Here is a 14,433-nt window from a genome sequence, read left to right as displayed (position 1 = left end):
ACTCACCTCTTTTCTACATTATATACTTCTATTAAGTCAGCATTGTCTGTCATTAGCTTTTTGCCAGTTTTTGTGGAGACGTGTCATTCTCAAGCTTCACATCATGGTGAATGAGGTCTGCCAAGCAATGTCTCCTCTCAGCCATGTGGATGGCTGATTATTTTGGACCCTGCTGCAGAACCTTATATTTGTTCCTGTTATATTTTTTTCTCAGTCTGTATATTCAGCCCATCATTAAAAGCCCTCAAGATTTTTTTATATCCTGATTTGCACTCCATATTTGCCATATTTCCTGAATGCATGTTAGCTATACATCCTATCCACATTAAAATATACAGAAGATTCCATACATTTACCCAAGGCCTTGATGAAAATGTTGACCTGAGCAGTACTCAGCCCAGGGCACGTCCCATCTACTAATGAGCACCTTTGATGACATTCAGATTACAATTTGCTAAAATAGTCTTGTGTCCAGTACACATTTGCCAGCTGTAACAATTAGAAAAGGTGATTTTCCTTCTTTTGTAGATGGAAAATGAAGGTTGTAGGCTTAGAGGAAAACTCAGGTGATTTTACTGAGCCTGGACCAGGCTTAGCTGTGGTAGGGACCAAGTTTGCCCTCAGTATTCAGCATCTGTCACCCAGACCTTTGCCCCTGCCCATCCTACCTGCCCCTGCTGTGGTATCTGTGCCATCATACCCTTATTGGTCTCCAGGGTCATCAAATGCTTCCCTGAGTCACATGCTTTTGGAGTTATTTGCATTTTAAAGCTTCACCTGCCTGGCTTGGTGGGTGGAGCATGCGACTCTTGATCTTGGGGTTGTAAGTTCGAGCCCCATGTTGGGCATAGACATCATTTAGAAAACAACAGCAACAAAGTAAAAGGGATAAAAATTTGAAACTAAAAGGATGAAGTTCTGATGGTGGAATTCCAGGCACTGATGGTCAGATAGATTTGGATGGTCAAAATGTGTAGCTTCAGCCTCTTCTGGACCGCCTTTGAGGCTCCAAAGCCTCACCTGACTCTCCCAGAGAGAGAGGGAGATAACAGACTCCACTACCTACAAGGCTGGCCTGAAGGGGCATCTTCAGGGGATGAGGTAGATTAGATCTCTGAAGACCACTCTCCTCCATAGCTCTTAATCATATTTGGACAGAATTTACAACTCTTCAAATCTCATTAATTTAACTTTATTTTCCTTCTATTTTGTCAACTGCCAGGTAGGTGAGGGAAACATACCATCATTTTTGTTGCCTGAGAAGCAGAAAAGGGAGCCTTAAAAACTGAAAACCACTGCCTCTGCCACAGCAGGGTCTTTTCCCCCTGATGACTTTGCACTGACTGAGAAAATGCCTGGGGAAATTTATGCATCATTGCTTCTCATGTGAAGCTCACCTGCCTCTGAATAAATATTTTATTTCCCAAAAGCCATTCCTGCAAATTGCCCTATCATTTGCCAAGGATCTAAACCATCTGCCAGAGTAAGCCCACACTCTCCTCCTTACTGATAACTGGGCTTATCTGTTTGCATTTCTACTTATCATCTGCTAGTCTGGCTTATCTCCTTATCAGATTGTGTGTTCTTTAACACACTGGACACCGTATTTAATGTGCCTTTCAAGTCTAATCTATAAATATCAGATCCCCAGCACTTCTGAAATTTGTTTGGACTGGGTAGATTTTACACAAAGTAGGAAAAATTTAATTCCTCCCCCCAATTTTTAAAATCAAAATGTATAATATGCACCCAGAATAAATAGCAAATTGTATATTTACACAGTAAAACTGAAATAACTATAGCTAGAAACAACAATATCACTGAATCCTAAGATTGGGGGGAAAAGCAAATCCCAGACTGTGTAGACCATAATCACATATTTTCTAAAATTTAAAAACAATTAGGGGCACCTGGGTGGCTCAGTCAGTTAAGCCCAACTGTTGATTTTGGCTCAGGTCGTGATCTCATACTTCGTGAGAGCCTGATTGGGATTCTCTCTCTCTTTCTGTCTGTCTCTCTCTCTCTCTCTCTCTCTCTCTCTCTCTGGCCTCCCCTGCTAATGCTTACTCTCCCTCTCAAAATAAATAAAAAAAATTTTAAAAATTTAAATTTAAAAACAATTAAAACTATATCTTACTGGGGAGTCCCCTAAGCCACACCTGTTCATGCTCACGCTTGAACTCAATCCCTCTGGGCATGGCTAGTATTTACCCTTTTATTTCTCAGGCAGTGAAATCACAGGCAGTTAGAACTAGTCTCACCAGGTTCCCTGGGTCCAGTCTTCCTCAGCTACTGATGCCTGGGTATCACCTTTTCCCACACAGAACCCTCCTCATTTCCTTAAGAAATACTGACTGAGGCTGAAGCAACCTAGGATTGACCTAATCCTCCCCCACTCAGATATCATCCACCCAGTTAGAATGAGGAAGTGGTGCCTTCTCCATAGCTCTCTTCTCACTGATGTCTCCCTATTGTGACACAGGCTTTGGGTTTCTGAGGATCCGTCTCCTGGGTCTCTTGGTGCCATGGACCTCTTAGGATACCCCACTCACTCATCTGGGATTGCTTGGTGCTAATTGTATCCTGCATATTGACAAAAGACTTCTGTCCCTTCCATGCTGTGCCATACATATTTGGTTGCACTTCAGATGAAACCTGAGCAATAGGACAGACCCCTAGAGGCTACCCCTGAGTCTTCAGCCAAATCTGGACCCTCCTTCCTGACAGCCCAGGATCTTGCTACTGGATGCCTTGTGCGGGCTAATTCACAGATATATCCCCTCTAGGCTCTTTCTGCTCATTTTCAGTCTCAGTTTATCTGTTTGTACCTTACAGGTATGGAAAATTCTTCAGTGATATCTATTGCCACACATATCATTTCCCAAGGGCCAATTATGTGCCCAATCCTGCAATGGATGCTCTACCTCATTTTGTCAGATTCAGTGCACTTCTCCACTTCATGGTTAATTTTGTAAGGTCTTATTTCCCTCCTAAGATCTTAGGAATGGTCTGCATTTCAAAAACAAAGTCCAGAGGGATTTTTCACTTTCAGGATTGTGCATTAAAATTGTCTCATGGTAACAACTACCTTCCCCAATATCCGTATGTAAGATTCTTTTGAAGCTCTGAAATGTTTCTGGACAACAAATGATAACCATCTGCTTCCAATCTTCCCATCCTTTCCTATGGGAAACAGCTTTAACTTGTAGTGTAAATTACTGGGATTAGAGAAAATAAAGTATTTCCTGACAATGAGGGCTGTAAAAAAAATTGCACAAGGTAACTGATGTATGTTGGAGAGTCTCTGGATTAAGGACACCAAAGGTCTTGATGAGGCATCATCTCATGAATTATGTCTTCTCTTGTGTTAAATCCACTTCATATTTCTTCCAGAAGCCCAAATGATAAAATAAGAACTCTCCTCTCCAACTTCTGTGGCTTCAACTTTGTTTTGTTGATTCACCATTTCCATTTATTTGCTTTCCCACTACCAGAATCCCTTAAATCTGAACAATTAAGCTTGACTTTTCTTTGGGGAAATTTTTTCTGGGTTTTGCTTCCCTTCTTTAAGGTGTGTGTGTGTGTGTGTGTGTGATTCTAATTCTTTATTTCTCCAGTGAATGATATACACTTGATCTCTCCAAGTGTTGCATGAACTCGAGAACTTAAGCTTTCTAAAGACAATCTGTTCCATGAATACATAATTATTTAATGTTTATTTATATTTGAGAGAGAGAGAGGGAGTGGGGGAGGGGCAGAGAGAGACAGAGACTGAATCCAAAACAGGCTCCAGGCTCTGAGCTGTCAGCACAGAGCCCCAGGCAGGGCTTTAACCCACGAGCCATGAGATCATGACCTGAGCCAAAGTCTGACGCTTAACCAACTAAGCCACCCAGGTTCCCCTTCATGAGTAGATAATTTAATAGATATGTTCAGGAAATATCATAAGTTACAAATCCTCAAAGAAGCCTCTCCTTTTCAGGCTGCTGTGGGATCTGCTCCTGCAGTTTCTTCCCATAAGGGTGTCAGCCATGGGGACCTGGAACCCAAGAGGCTTCCAGACCTTGTCCCAGACAGGAAAGCTGGATTCCTCCTGGGACCTGTTCCTGCAATTCAGGACCAGAGAGTGAAGGGGAGGTGCATTTAGGTTTTCATCCTTGATGGACAGGTGTGTCCTTAGACATATGCTTTCTGTGAGGAAAGTGAGTCTGGAGAAATGTGGAGGCTTTGTTGTTATTTTCTGCAAAAAGAGTTTAAATTCTTTTGGCTGGACTGGCGAGTTTTAATTTTTAGTTCAGGGAAGCTGGTGGTGTCTGCTGTGGTAGAAGGAAATAAATCTCTGCAAGGAGATGTCCCTAAGAGAGATTCGTTTCTAAAACCCTTCCTAAGATTGCAAACAAGTTTAGGGGATATATATTCCCACCTTTAAACTTCAGACTCCCAGATCTCCGCTGTGTCCTCATCCAGTCTGGATTACATTACTGGTAAAATATCTCAGGAAAGAGTCCAAGGTGGCGGGAGGCTCGCGGTTAGAAGAGTCCAGAGTTGACAGGCAGACTTTTCCTGTTTTCTTGCTCCTGGCTCGCCCCCTCTTCCCTTGGAGGGGATGCTGATACGAATGAGCGGCTTCTGCCTCTTCCGGGACCGCCTTTGAGACTCCAGAGCCTCACCTGACTTTCTCAGTGAGAGACAGGGAGGCAACAGACTCCTTCCGCCGTTCGCAGAGGAGGGTCCTGGGGCTGAAGCGTGGGGGAGGGAGCGAGGCCAGAGCTGTTACCCAGAACCCAGAGGCAGCAGAGACTCTCTGCCAGACAGAGGCGCATCGCGGAGAACTCAAACTTTGTCGGGTAAGGATTTTAGGGTCTCTTAAGCTGGGAGTTTTTAGGGCGCTGGGAGGTCTGCTGGGTCGCTGATTCCATCCAGCCCGGAGATGGATTAAAGAAGTCCGCGCAGGGCAGAGGGGTGGCTGAGCCCAAGTGCAGGAGCGGCGCTGTCCGCAGCCCCCGGTGCTGAAACGGGCCTCTTCTGGGCGCGCGAGAAAGGGGCCTGCCCCGGCATCTGTTCCCAACCCAGGCACACACACACTTCTCCAGCCGAGATCACAGGACAAAGCTCTCCGCTGTGCCCAAGTCCATCACACTCCTTACACTCACATCCAGCAGCCGCGCTGGGCCGATCCGGGCTGAGCCGTCGGGGCAGGAGGCAGAAGCAGCTGGACTGTCTCCCGCTAGAGACAGGAAGGGAGTCTGGCCACGATACTACCCTGGAGACACGTCCCTAAGACACCCTGTAACCCAGATGCCTGGCCACGCGCCTTCATGGCAGCCTGTCCTGGAAGAGGCTCTCTGGCCGCCTCGTTTCTGCGGCTTCAGATCTGGGACTAGAGCAGAGTCTCTCCGAGTCTGCGCCAGGCGTGGGGCAGTTATGTCCATGGGCTTGGAAGGAGCAGGAGCTAGGGAGGTCAGCAGACTGGGGTTGAGGGACTGCCTCCGCTAGACCCAACTCAGCGTTGGAGATCCAAAGAGACATGTGGCTGAGGAGGAGGCAAAGAGTTCATATTATTTAGTGAAGTGAGCAGTCACTGTTTCTATTCTATTCTTTCTTCCTTTTTTTTTTTTTTTTTAATGATGGACTCGTAATCTACAATCTTGGTCAGTCGGTGCTTGGGGGCTTAGTGTTTAGATATGGAGGAGAAGGGGCAGCAGGCTCTCTGATCCCTTGCAATCCCCTAACCGGATAATCATATGGGCTCTCTGTCCTTGTCCTCAGGCTTTTCTCCTCAGCTCAGCTTCCACCCCCACCTCCAACACCAGAGGGGGCTAAGCCAGCTGGTCCTTGCTCTGGCCATCCCAGCAATCTCTGGCAAGGGCTGGACTAGGTAACTAGGGGGATGGAGGGGTGTTTCATTTTTCTCCCCTTGTAATTCCTCAATTCATAACTGCCCTACTTGATGCTGTTGTTGAGATTTTAAACTTTGTCATTCTAAAGCGGCTATCTCCAGCTAGACATGAAATGTGGAGGAGGATGAAAGGAGGGAAGAGCAGAAAGGATCCAAAATCCCCCCATGGGCCACTGGCCATGGGTCCAGCGCCTCCAATATGCAGTTTACTTGCTCAGGACTCCCAATGGGAGCGCTGCAACCTCTCTCCTGGAAAGGAGAGACTTTATGGTGGATGCTCCTCACCAAATCTTTCAGACAGGCAAACTGGGGTCAGTGCAGTCCTTGGCACCCCAGACTAGTGGGCAGTTGCCCCTCCACCTGGGTTCAAGCTCCCTCCTAGAGTGGGCTGTGCAGGCCCCTAACTTTATGGACAGTCTGCCAGCAACTACCCCCCCCCCCCACCCTGCCTTCCCTCAGCATATGCGCGCACGCCCGCACACACTTTCATTCATAAAACCCAGTAACAACATCACTGTCTGGGCACGGAGTCACATACTCCCTCTGAGAAATCATTGGAGGGGGCAGTGAAGAGTTGGTCCTGTGAGATGGGAGGTGACTACTATTGCCATTGCTCTCTGTACCAGGTCTTGTATGACAAAGTCATGGATTCTTGAAAATTCTGCCAGGCCAGGGAACCCCATTGGGATTTTGCTGAGCTGGTGGGAGCTCCTTTTTGGCAGGAATGGGGGCCCTTTCTTCACATGAATGCCCAAGCACATGCACTTTTCCTCCTCAGCCTCTGTTCAGCTGTAAATGGGGTCCTTGCTGGGCGCAGGATGCCAGGATAGAGTGAATGGCTGCTCTGTGGGTAACTGACTGGTCAGAGCAAGATCTCAGTCACTTTAGGTGGGACTTTGGCCGGAACTGCATGTGCCCCATGCCTTTGATATGCCTTTTTTTTGCCTTTTCTGTCCTCATTTACTATCTGCCAGCAGTTGCTCTGCCTGGTTAATAATGGTTGCCATGGTGACCAATCTCCCGTCGCCATGGTACCCAGGAGGTAAACAGTTGGAAGCTGTAGAGGCTCTTCCTTAACTCCCCCAAACTGTGCAGAGGCTGTGGGTTTCCTGGAGGAGTGGGGAGAAGGATGGCAATGACCAGGGTGAAGACCCCCCCCCCACACACACAAACACATACTCATGCCCTGCCTAGAGGCCTCTTCACCTGAAATCTTCTCTAATCCCTGCCAACCACTGTGCCCTCCAGGTTCAGAGGGGTCAAGCTTTTATTCTCCATGCCCAATTGCATACACTGAGACCAAGGGGTAAATGGTTTTCCCTCTGACCTAATTACTATCAGGTACACACTAACTACTCCTGAGTACAAATCACAAGGCTAAGTCCAGTGGGAGATAGAATTACTTAAACAAACACAGTCCATGCTCTCTGGACATCACAGTGTAGTGTGGGAGACAAGCCCTTACATTCTCTGTTAGCTGGGCTCTGCTCTGGAGTGAAATAGAGGTAATAATGATGCCCGGAAAGTAGAAAGAGGTGCGAGTGACTGACTCCCAGGGGAGGACATACAGGAGTTGAAACTTAAAGGATGATAGGAATTTCAACTGGCAAGAAAGAGGGAAAACCTCTCTCTAAGCAGAGGGATGAGTAGGACCAAAGATGTGTGGAGTCATCAGGAGAGGGTAGGTCCTACTCTGGTAACATACAGAACCTCTCAGGGGCTAGCCCATTCATCGCTTATGCAATTTCTGAGGTTAGGAGGAACTGGGGGACTCTGCATCATGGGACAAGTCCACTGGCCAGAGCCTGTTATTCAATCCTCACCTGGCCTGGAAGGGAGACCGAGAAATACAGGAAGCCAAAGGTGAGATTGGGTGAGCCTGCCAATAGGAGGGACAAGAAAATTCATGACACGCTTCAGGAAAGCATGAGTAATTTGGTTTGAATGGAGCTACCCCTTTAGGCCGATAAGATCCAGGTTATGAAAACTCTTGAATGTTAGGTTAAGACTGCATGCTGGAGAAAACAGGCAATCTCTAAAAGTTTCTGAGTTATGTGATTCAAACTACCTTTTATAAAGACCCTGGTGTTAGTGCAAAAGATTCATTCATTCAATCAGTCATTACATACCCACTGAGAACCTCCTAAGTGCCAAGCCTTGGATGGATTACAGACGTGAGACAATTATTTCAACAATCCTGGGGAGGGAGGCCAGAGTCTGGACAGAGTGGGGGAAGAAGAGGCCAGGATGCCCACCCTCGCTTCATTTCTGGATTAGTGAATGACTGAGTGGAAGGGGACATAGGGGACAGGTGATGTAAGTGACAGGACTTGGGGATTTGTGATCTGGGGAAGTGAGGAAGAAGGAGGAGTGGAGGCTCTTACTGGGTCATCAGTTGGCTTGGGTGTCATTCGTGGTGTTGGCAAGACAGGGCTCAGGGGAGAGGGGGAAATTTTGAGGTAGTTGGGCTAGTGCCATTCAGTATGGTTTTGTACCAATGACACTCTTCCATGGCTATGCCGCACCCTCACACACTGCACCCTGGACTTCATCTAGCCCCACAGCACTTTATTTGCCCTCTTTTGCAGATTTCACACATTCCCTCTCTCTTGCATTATAACAATGCTCTGTAGGGGTTAAATTCAAACAGGCTTTTGTTTGCATGTTCTGCCACTAGATGACTTTGAACAAGTTATTCAACCATTCGGAGTCTCAGTTTCTTCATATGTAAATTGCAAGTAATAGTTATAATACCTGCTTCAGTGGGTTGTTGGGAGTAAGTGAAGGTAATTGGAGTGAATTCCTGGGCACAGCACCTGTACAATGATTGATCAAAGTTAGATATGAACATCTTATTATTTTTCATAATGACAGCATATTACTTTTATAATCACATCACAAAAATTAATTAAAAAAAACAACAGTTTACCTCTGTGCCCACAGCTAGGCTCGGTGAAACAGGTCCTTGGGGAGGGAAGGGAGGTTCCTTGCCTGGCCTTGTTTGCCCTGGCTGTCTGTGTGTGTGTGTGTGTGTGTGTGTGTGTGTGTGTGTGTGTGTGTTGGGGAGGGGGGAGATGGAATTCTGAGGAGAGCATTTGTAGGGCTGGCTACAGACATATGGGTTCTCCAGCTCTAGCAACATCTGGAAAGCAGTTACAGTCTCTTGGAATCTCAATGTGAGCAGCTGAATCTTATTGCAAATCACTTAGAAACTGAGTACACTTAAAGTGGAGGAGGAAACCAGAGTCCCCATTAATTCCAAGTCATCTCTGCAGAAGACCAAGACACTTTCTAGGCATGAGACAGGCCTCTGTCTGGTGGTTGAGTAACATAATTGATAACCTTGTTACAAATTCAGATCCTTTCATCCCAAATATCTTCCTGTTCTTGGGAACAATGTTAATTTTTTCTCAGACAGGAATTGAAAATCTGCACCTGGCGTATGCAAACTTGCCTTTGCTTGCGTTATAAAAATGCATAGAGTTCAGAAGAGAGAGAAATCCACCTCACAGCCACTCAAAGTTTCCTTGGGAAGCCAGACACAACAACCTTAACTCAAACTCTCTCTTCATATCTTGGTGTGGGGACATTCATGGGTTTGCCTATCCTCCACTCCGCAGAAAGGGGAGAACATGAATTCTGAACTCCATTTCCCCTCATCACCTCAAAGCTCAATTTGAGCTTCTGGATACACCCTCATGGTCTAAGAACTGAGCTGCCCTTTTGGATCTTTATCAGGAAGATGGAGGCGGCTTTGATACCTACCAGTCCCAGGAATTGGGCTTGTTTCTTGAGAGGCAGGAGATTGACTTTGCAGGCTCTAGGACTTAATTGCCTGCTATAGTCCTAACTGTGTGAAACATGCACCTTGGTTTACTCAACTGTATGATAGGGATAATAACTTACCTCGTAGGGTGATTGTGGGGATTAAATGAGTTTGTCCATGTGAAGCATGTGAAATGTGGATCAGTCCTTGGCATAGTGTGAGCCCTCAACAATGTGACCAATATCATTATTATTAATGTGATATTTTGACATTTCTCCCCTTTATTACACTTATATTGTGCGAGTTTCTTATAGCAGATATTGTTAGTTTTGCATTTTAAAAGCAGCTTTGCTATTATATTTAACATTACTTTTTTATTTTTTATTTTATTTTTATTTTTTTTTAATTTTATTTTATTTTATTTTTTTTTTTCTTTTTTTTTTTTTATGAAATTTATTGACAAATTGGTTTCCATACAACACCCAGTGCTCATCCCAAAAGGTGCCCTCCTCAATACCCATCACCCACCCTCTCCTCCCTCCCACCCCCCATCAACCCTCAGTTTGTTCTCAGTTTTTAAGAGTCTCTTATGCTTTGGCTCTCTCCCATTCTAACCTCTTTTTTTTTTTTTTCCTTCCCCTCCCCCATGGGTTCCCGTTAAGTTTCTCAGGATCCACATAAGAGTGAAACCATATGGTATCTGTCTTTCTCTGTATGGCTTATTTCACTTAGCATCACACTCTCCAGTTCCATCCACGTTGCTACAAAAGGCCATATTTCATTTTTTCTCATTGCCACGTAATATTCCATTGTGTATATAAACCACAATTTCTTTATCCATTCATCAGTTGATGGACATTTAGGCTTTTCCCACAATTTGGCTATTGTTGAGAGTGCTGCTATGAACATTGGGGTACAAGTGGCCCTATGCATCAGTGCTCCTGTATCCCTTGGATAAATTCCTAGCAGTGCTATTGCTGGGTCATAGGGTAGGTCTATTTTTAATTTTCTGAGGAACCTCCACACTGCTTTCCAGAGTGGCTGCACCAATTTGCATTCCCACCAACAGTGCAAGAGGGTTCCCGTTTCTCCACATCCTCGCCAGCATCTATAGTCTCCTGATTTGTTCATTTTGGCCACTCTGACTGGCGTGAGGTGATACCTGAGTGTGGTTTTGATTTGTATTTCCCTGATAAGGAGCGACGCTGAACATCTTTTCATGTGCCTGTTGGCTATCCGGATGTCTTCTTTAGAGAAGTGTCTATTCATGTTTTCTGCCCATTTCTTCACTGGGTTATTTGTTTTTTGGGTGTGGAGTTTGGTGAGCTCGTTATAGATTTTGGATGCTAGCCCTTTGTCCGATATGTCATTTGCGAATATCTTTTCCCATTCTGTTGGTTGCCTTTTAGTTTTGTTGGTTGTTTCCTTTGCTGTGCAGAAGCTTTTTATCTTCATAAGGTCCCAGTAATTCACTTTTGCTTTTAATTCCCTTGCCTTTGGGGATGTGTCGAGTAAGAGATTGCTATGGCTGAGGTCAGAGAGGTCTTTTCCTGCTTTCTCCTCCAAGGTTTTGATGGTTTCCTGTCTCACATTTAGGTCCTTTATCCATTTTGAGTTTATTTTTGTGAATGGTGTGAGAAAGTGGTCTAGTTTCAACCTTCTGCATGTTGCTGTCCAGTTCTCCCAGCACCATTTGTTAAAGAGGCTGTCTTTTTTCCATTGGATGTTCTTTCCTGCTTTGTCAAAGATGAGTTGGCCATACGTTTGTGGGTCTAGTTCTGGGGTTTCTATTCTATTCCATTGGTCTATGTGTCTGTTTTTGTGCCAATACCATGCTGTCTTGATGATGACAGCTTTGTAGTAGAGGCTAAAGTCTGGGATTGTGATGCCTCCTGCTTTGGTCTTCTTCTTCAAAATTCCTTTGGCTATTCGGGGCCTTTTGTGGTTCCATATGAATTTTAGGATTGCTTGTTCTAGTTTCGAGAAGAATGCTGGTGCAATTTTGATTGGGATTGCATTGAATGTGTAGATAGCTTTGGGTAGTATTGACATTTTGACAATATTTATTCTTCCAATCCATGAGCAGGGAATGTCTTTCCATTTCTTTAAATCTTCTTCAATTTCCTTCATAAGCTTTCTATAGTTTTCAGCATACAGATCCTTTACATCTTTGGTTAGATTTATTCCTAGGTATTTTATGCTTCTTGGTGCAATTGTGAATGGGATCAGTTTCTTTATTTGTCTTTCTGTTGCTTCATTGTTAGTGTATAAGAATGCAACTGATTTCTGTACATTGGTTTTGTATCCTGCAACTTTGCTGAATTCCTGTATCAGGTCTAGCAGACTTTTGGTGGAGTCTATCGGATTTTCCATGTATAATATCATGTCATCTGCAAAAAGCGAAAGCTTGACTTCATCTTTGCCAATTTTGATGCCTTTGATTTCCTTTTGTTGTCTGATTGCTGATGCTAGAACTTCCAGCACTATGTTAAACAGCAGCGGTGAGAGTGGGCATCCTTGTCGTGTTCCTGATCTCAGGGAAAAAGCTCTCAGTTTTTCCCCGTTGAGGATGATGTTAGCTGTGGGCTTTTCATAAATGGCTTTTATGATCTTTAAGTATGTTCCTTCTATCCCGACTTTCTCAAGGGTTTTTATTAAGAAAGGGTGCTGGATTTTGTCGAAGGCCTTTTCTGCATCGATTGACAGGATCATATGGTTCTTCTCTTTTTTTTTTGTTAATGTGATGTATCACGTTGATTGATTTGCGAATGTTGAACCAGCCCTGCATCCCAGGAATGAATCCCACTTGATCATGGTGAATAATTCTTTTTATATGCCGTTGAATTCGATTTGCTAGTACCTTATTGAGAATTTTTGCATCCATATTCATCAGGGATATTGGCCTGTAGTTCTCTTTTTTTACTGGGTCTCTGTCTGGTTTAGGAATCAAAGTAATACTGGCTTCATAGAATGAGTCTGGAAGTTTTCCTTCCCTTTCTATTTCTTGGAATAGCTTGAGAAGGATAAGTATTATCTCTGCTTTAAACGTCTGGTAGAACTCCCCTGGGAAGCCATCTGGTCCTGGACTCTTATTTGTTGGGAGATTTTTGATAACCGATTCAATTTCTTCACTGGTTATGGGTCTGTTCAAGCTTTCTATTTCCTCCTGATTGAGTTTTGGAAGAGTGTGGGTGTTCAGGAATTTGTCCATTTCTTCCAGGTTGTCCAATTTGTTGGCATATGATTTTTCATAGTATTCCCTGATAATTGTTTGTATCTCTGAGGGATTGGTTGTAATAATTCCATTTTCATTCATGATTTTATCTATTTGGGTCATCTCCCTTTTCTTTTTGAGAAGCCTGGCTAGAGGTTTGTCAATTTTGTTTATTTTTTCAAAAAACCAACTCTTGGTTTCGTTGATCTGCTCTACAGTTTTTTTAGTTTCTATACTGTTTATTTCTGCTCTGATCTTTATTATTTCTCTTCTTCTGCTGGGCTTAGGCTGCCTTTGCTGTTCTGCTTCTAGTTCCTTTAGGTGTGCTGTTAGATTTTGTATTTGGGATTTTTCTTGTTTCTTGAGATAGGCCTGGATTGCAATGTATTTTCCTCTCAGGACTGCCTTTGCTGCGTCCCAAAGCGTTTGGATTGTTGTATTTTCATTTTCGTTTGTTTCCATATATTTTTTAATTTCTTCTCTAATTGTCTGGTTGACCCACTCATTCGTTAGTAGGGTGTTCTTTAACCTCCATGCTTTTGGAGGTTTTCCAGACTTTTTTCTGTGGTTGATTTCAAGCTTCATAGCATTGTGGTCTGAAAGTAAGCATGGTATAATTTCAATTCTTGTAAACTTATGAAGGGCTGTTTTGTGACCCAGTATATGATCTATCTTGGAGAATGTTCCATGTGCACTCGAGAAGAAAGTATATTCTGTTGCTTTGGGATGCAGAGTTCTAAATATATCTGTCAAGTCCATCTGATCCAATGTCTCATTCAGGGCCCTTGTTTCTTTATTGACCGTGTGTCTAGATGATCTATCCATTTCTGTAAGTGGTGTATTAAAGTCCCCTGCAATTACCACATTCTTATCAATAAGGTTGCTTATGTTGATGAGTAATTGTTTTATATATTTGGGGGCTCCAGTATTCGGTGCATAGACATTTATAATTGTTAGCTCTTCCTGATGGATAGACCCTGTAACTATTATATAATGTCCTTCTTCATCTCTTGTGACAGCCTTTAATTTAAAGTCTAGTTTGTCTGATATAAGTATGGCTACTCCAGCTTTCTTTTGGCTTCCAGTCGCATGATAAATAGTTCTCCATCCCCTCACTCTCAATCTAAAGGTGTCCTCAGGTCTAAAATGAGTCTCTTGTAGACAGCAAATAGATGGGTCTTGTTTTTTTATCCATTCTGATACCCTATGTCTTTTGGTTGGCGCATTTAATCCATTTACATTCAGTGTTATTATAGAAAGATACGGGTTTAGAGTCATTGTGATGTCTGTAGGTTTTATGCTTATAGTGATGTCTCTGGGACTTTGTCTCACAGGGTCCCCCTTAGGATCTCTTGTAGGGCTGGTTTAGTGGTGACAAATTCCTTCAGTTTTTGTTTGTTTGGGAAGACCTTTATCTCTCCTTCTATTCTAAATGACAGACTTGCTGGATAAAGGATTCTTGGCTGCATATTTTTTCTGTCTAGCACCCTGAAAATCTCGTGCCAATTCTTTCTGGCCTGCCAAGTTTCAAAAGAGAGATCAGTCACGAGTCTT

At 43.9% G+C, this 14,433-nt stretch overlaps 1 protein-coding gene across 1 annotated transcript in view; it reads left to right on the top strand.

Annotated features, from left to right (window-relative positions):
- The first annotated feature begins 7,034 nt into the window (after nt 1-7,034).
- Nucleotides 7,035-14,433, top strand: part of CNGA3 (cyclic nucleotide gated channel subunit alpha 3) — a 52,345-nt gene continuing 44,946 nt past the window's right edge. The window contains exon 1 of the mRNA XM_047853099.1: nt 7,035-7,762. The gene's annotated coding sequence lies outside the window, so the exon portion shown is untranslated. The remainder of the gene's footprint in view (nt 7,763-14,433) is intronic.

The sequence above is a fragment of the Prionailurus viverrinus genome, chromosome A3, assembly GCF_022837055.1.
Source record: "Prionailurus viverrinus isolate Anna chromosome A3, UM_Priviv_1.0, whole genome shotgun sequence".
Classification (NCBI taxonomy): Eukaryota; Metazoa; Chordata; class Mammalia; order Carnivora; family Felidae; genus Prionailurus; species Prionailurus viverrinus.
Note: the sequence above shows the minus strand (reverse complement) of the source record. Positions and strands in the feature narration are given on the sequence as shown.